Here is a 5,767-nt window from a genome sequence, read left to right on the forward strand (position 1 = left end):
GCATGAAGGTCAACCTCCATCATCTGCTGCTCATTAGCAGGGACTTAGCTCCAATGGTAGAGTGCTAGCTTAGCATGTGAGAGGTAGAGGGATGGATGCCCTCATTCTCCAGAATACTTCAGCTTGTTCTGTTGATCAGAGGAGCTGCTGGGTGATGAATGCTGATGTTTGTCCACTGCTGTGATAAAGTGTCCCCTGTTACTGAGATGTCCACTGCTGTGATAAAGTGTCCCCTGTTACTGAGATGAGGATGAACACCTGCTCAGGTCAAAGCTGCAATCAAACCAGGGACTCTGAACCTCCCACACAGTGAAGGAGTTTGTCCTGCAGGTTGATGGACACTTATTAAGTTCTATCTTTGATCAAATATAAGAAATGTAAAATAATTCAACATTGATTGCATTTCCCTCCTTTCTTTGTTGCCCTCAGTCTTTCTGAGAACTGTAGGAGGAACTGCTCTCTGTTCTGTGTTTGTTCTGCTCAGTGGAGGAAGGAACGAAGGACCGGAGCTCTAAGTTTTCCAGTTCCTACATCAGTGAACAGACTTTCTGTGCTGAGGAGGATCCAAAGCTACGAAGGAGGATTACAGAGTTTGAGAGTCAGTGACTTAATAGAGTCTAACAAAGGGTTGAACCTGAATGAGACAGTTACCCTTCAACGTGGGGCCATGGCAGAGTGAACCAAGAACACTACAATGGGGGTGAGAGTGGAGCCATGATGGATTCACAGTTCATCACCTCCACCATCATGTGGACCACCTGATCACCTCTCCCTCAACCTCTAAATAACTCATTCCCTGACCGGGAATCGAACCCCGGCCGCGGCGGTGAGAGCGCCGAATCCTAGCCACTAGACCATCAGGGACCACATTGAGCTCTCCAACAACAGAGACTATACACAATGACTCAAGAACACAGGACTCTGTGGTCTCAGCTTGAGATGCAGAGGGTCCACCAAGACCACCAGACACCTCAGCCCCCTAAAGACAGTCCACCCCCAGGATCCTGCCCCCCTCTGCTCCAACTCAGCCCTCCATTCATAACTGACTTTGTCTCAGTCTCTTCACAATGCCAGTCACTGAAACACTGACAATGTGATGGGGCTTCCTGTCTTTACTGCATTTTCTTCAAAGGATCCCGTGTGTCTTCTTTCTCTCTGTCTGTACTGGAGTGTGGTACCAGGCCCAGCTTGAATGGGTGACTGTGTCTGAGTGGGTCGAGGCTGGGCTGCAGGTATTGGGAGGTTAGAACCCATCTGTGAGGCTCCAGGTGGAGCGATCACCTGTGAGGGTCCAGGGACAGCAGGAAGCTGCACAGATGGTAAAGACATGGAGGGGAGACAGGTGGTGCTGGAGCAGTGACAGGAAGTGTCTGGCATTTTGGTTCATCCTGTGAGATGACGTGAGGTTGTGGTTTTGCCTCCAGCCTCACCTCCTCATCAGTGTTCAAAAGGTTCAAAGGTGAAAAAATGGGATTCAACCAAACAGCTGGAATGAAGAGTTGGGAACACTTGCAGAGCTGCAGGGAGCTGGACAGGTCTCACCATGGGGGGATTTGTCCCACAGATCCTGCTGAAGTGGCTCCTCCTCCTGAGACCTGCAATGCTGGCTGGACCTTTGGAAAAGAACACAACAAATCTTCATAAACATTTACTTCAGCAGGAACACACAAGAAGGTGGGACTGGTTCCTTTTTCATGTTCACTATTTTGTCGTCTTGGTTCATGTTTTGGTTGTCAAAGTTAATTCTGAATATTTGTGGAAAGTTCGCCTGCCTTTACTTGTACCAATATTTTCTTTAGTAACAAATTAAAAAGCTCAAGCTAAACTTCAGTCAGGACAACCATTCTTTCTCATTCTTCGACCTCTGTTTTATGTCCATGACCATCCTGTCTGTCACCTTTGGTGATGGAGACATCAGTTGATGACATCAGCAACGGTCCTCAACCTAACTGCCTCTGCCGGAAGTGAGCTGTCATCTGTCTCAGGGGACACAGTCGGGTGGACCGGGGCAGATGAGGGCCTGCTGCTTCCTTGAAATATTTCTAAATATTTCAGTTGCAACTGTATCGTGATGGTGGGTCAGTTTAGAGCTGTCAATCAATGTTAATAATTGATCTTAGCATCTGGAGATTATTTTAGGAACACAAATACTTTTACTTCATTCTGAGGATGTGCAGACGTTCAATATAATGATTTTTTATTCGTCAAAGACTCCTGCTAGTCAGAGAGGATCTGGGCTGGATTGGAAAGCTTCTGAGAGGGAAACCTTCACTCTGGACTGGACTGAGAACGGAGCAGCCTCAGCTTCCTGGAGCCTGACTTGCCTCTGTGGTCTAAGGTTGTGAGGGCTGACATCACAGTGAAACTCCTGAGATCACAGAGCCTTTGAGATCAGAGGCTGACTTCCTTTTTATCCCTAAAATTTGTGTTTGATCAGTTAAACAGTGACTCTACCAGAGGGGATGTAGCTCAGTGGTAGAGCGCATGCTTCGCATGTATGAGGCCCCGGGTTCAATCCCCGGCATCTCCAGCTGGTCCTTTGGAGCCTTCATCTTAACAGCTAAATTGATCCTTAAATGTGACAACAGTCGATAACAAACTCCCAGAAGAGAAACCTGTCTGTTGCATATCAAAGTAGTTGTAGCTGCGTCAGTGTGACTGTGAGCCTTCATAGCCAGCATGAAGGAGCTGGTTTTATCTTTGCTGGGGAAATCCCACACACAGCTGCTCTCAGTTCCAAATGTGTGTGTCCTCACTCCTCCGTCCTCCTGCTGCCCTCAGAATACAGACACAATTCAACCTGGCAAGTTTGGAGCATAGAAGTGCTCCTGAAGAGATGTGTGTCAGCCCACAGCTGGCTGTTCTTACCTGGAACCTCAAGATGAAACTGCTTCCACAGATTGGAAATGAATCTGATGTTGACTTTTGGACAAATCACCTGTTCATCAGTTCATCATCACTTCCATCCATTTCTACTGCTTATCTTGTTACAGAAAGGAGTCTATCTGCTGTGTGACTGAGGCAGTTACTGTGAGCTGCTGCATGTCTCAGTGTGTGTGTGTGTGTGTGTGTGTGTGTGTGTGTGTGTGTGTCAGTGACGTGCGGTCAGGGGAGGCAAGTGAGGCCGTGTCTCGCCCGTCATCATGGAAAGAAAAAAATGTAAATTGGAAAAAATAAAAGCAATTATTGTATTTATCCTTTGATTTGTACGATAAAGTTATTTTGCTTTTAACTCAACCAGTTTTAAGTTATTTTTTTATTCAAAATCACAGATTTTTCATATTTATCGTTGAAATACTGAGAAGAGACGTGCGGTGAGGCACCAGGCAGCTGAGCCTCACCAGGCATTGCTCAATGACTCGGCTAACTGTGCTGCATGCTATGCAGGGAGCCCGTATTGCTGTCTCTTTCTATGGCGCTATTAAAATGTCCAAATACTTCTGCTAAACAAACTACATTTCTATAGTTTAGCTGGTGAATATCATGTAGAGTGTTTTTGTATACACTGAGTGTACGTGTTTCTTGTGCTGAGCGATCATAAAAACGGCTGCGAAAAGGTGCTGGGTGAGGCACACAGTTCTCCTGCCTCATGGAGGAGGCACTAGTGAGCCCAGGGATTCTGCTTCCGCCTCCTCCGGTCCGCTGCAGAAGAAGAAGTGACAGCGAGCTACAATTTACTGTTAGGAAAGTCAAGTGCAGTCATTCAGTTATTGTTTTTCTCCTGAGTGGCCGTAATGTCACAATGGAGGATTCCATTTCTAAGCTAAAACAATTTTCTAAATTGGATTTTCAATGGAAGCAGGAGGTTCACGCTAAAGTATCCAGAGCGCTGAAGAAGCTGTGGCAGACAGAAGCCAAAACATGGAGAACATTTTTTGACTGATTTATTATTAAATGCAGGGTTTTTTTTCATATGTTGACAGATCTGATTGTGATGGAGTCGGTGCCTCACCAGATGTCTGTCGGTGCCTCACCAGCCATGAACCTCACCGCACGTCACAGTCTTCCAGTGAACGTCCAATTGTCCTCTGAAATAAGAGATGAATCTTTCCCTGCTGAGACTCCTGATCTCTGACTGTCACTAGCATGTGCTAGCAGAATACAGCACTCCTTCTTCATGATCAGTCTTTGTCTCTGACCAGCTGTCCTGCTCTCTTTCCTCCTACCAGTCAAAGCAGACATCTTCACCTACTGATCTTGGATCTGCTGACCGTTCCTGCCTGGTAAAAGAAGGAACCAGCACCTGGTTCTCCAGGCTGAATGAACTCCAGGACGTTGGCCAGCCGTGTCAGTTGAAACCTTATTTGTCCAAATAGAGAAAAAATAAGTCTGATTGTTGATGAAAGATGTCATCATGGCTTTGAAACTGTGGTTGGGGACCAGCCAACATGAGCACATTCATGGAAGAATAGCAGTAAAAACAGGAAGTGTTAGTTAGCAAGTACTCACCAGTCTGTCACTATCATACTTGATTCTTGTGGAACAAAATGGCTGCTGCTGACTGTGCTGCCTGGTGGAGGATCACTCTTCACCATCCTCTCAGGCCTTGATGGAACCAAAAAGGCCAGTTCCTGGAGAAGATCCTCTAGGGGTCCAGGTTAAAGCAGTGCCCCAGCTGGCACCAGGCGCTGACCCAGGTCCTGCATGGGAGATACTGTCAGTTCTGTTCTGCCCTGCTCACAACCACAGGCTGGTGTTGAGGCCTGCAGCAACCAGGGCCCCAGTCACCAAGAGTATAAAGGCTGGTCATTGTGGCAGTGGGAGGAGTCAAAATGAAGACAGACCAATGAGAGCAGGACGTTCCTGGAGAAGTCAGAAGAACTTGACCATGTTTCCTACAGTACCCAGGAGGCCTGGTAGTTGTTGGGAAGGAAGCTCCAAAAGCAAAGAGCAGACAGCAGGACATCAAAAGAAAAGATCCAGACACTAAAACTACAAGTAGAAACAAGAAGAAATACTAAAAGCTTTGGAAAGATACTACAAGGTTGGATATACATTATTATATACACTACTATTCTCACTGACTCCTAAAGAGGGACAGGAAACATTAGAATGTGGATCAGATCAGCTGATTTCAGTGCTGAGTCCATCCCTCCATCCACTTTCTGTTCTTATCCTTTAAGGGTCATGGGGGGGGGGGGCGATCCCAGGTGACATTGTTCAAGAGGCAGGGTTCACCCTGGACAGGTCACCAGTCCATCAGGAGAAATGAGGTGGTCGGTATCATGCAACCTAAACTAAAACATTAGTCAGGTCAAATTCAGATTAAAGCAAGAGTCTCCAGATCAAAGTCAGAATTCCTGATGATGTCATCAGGGCTTTGACAGTAGCTAGAATTCTGTCTTTGATCTCAGGAGGACATGAAAGAAACACAATTGAGAAAAGTATATGAGACCACGGCAGCATGATGGTGCAGTGGTCAGCACTGTGGCCTCACAGCAAGAAGGTTCTGGGTTTGAGTCCAGGCTCAGGTGCAGAATCTGCATCTTCTCCCCGTTCATGCATGGGTTCTCTCCGGGGACTCCGGCTCCTTCCCACCGTCCAAAGATGTGTAATTTGGGACGAGGCTGATTGATACTCTAAATTGATCGTAGGTATGAATGTGAGTGTGAATGGTTGTTCGTCTCTGTATGTTGGCCCTGCGATGGACTGGTGACCTGTCCAGGGTGAACCCCGCCTCTGGCCTGTAGATGCTGGGATAGGCTCCACCTCCCCTCAACCATCAATGTAGGTGTTTTGTTAATTGCATGCCACATGAAATTATTAT

General features: G+C 46.8%; 1 non-coding gene across 1 annotated transcript; it reads left to right on the forward strand.

Annotated features, from left to right (window-relative positions):
• The first annotated feature begins 2,458 nt into the window (after positions 1-2,458).
• Positions 2,459-2,530, forward strand: trnaa-cgc (transfer RNA alanine (anticodon CGC)). The gene has a single exon. It is a non-coding gene; the product is annotated as a tRNA-Ala (tRNA).
• Positions 2,531-5,767: the final 3,237 nt, after the last annotated feature.

Source organism: Aulostomus chinensis, chromosome 1 (assembly GCF_037954235.1).
Source record: "Aulostomus chinensis isolate RoL2024-O1b breed Wild chromosome 1, RoL_Achi_v1.0, whole genome shotgun sequence".
Classification (NCBI taxonomy): domain Eukaryota; kingdom Metazoa; phylum Chordata; class Actinopteri; order Syngnathiformes; family Aulostomidae; genus Aulostomus; species Aulostomus chinensis.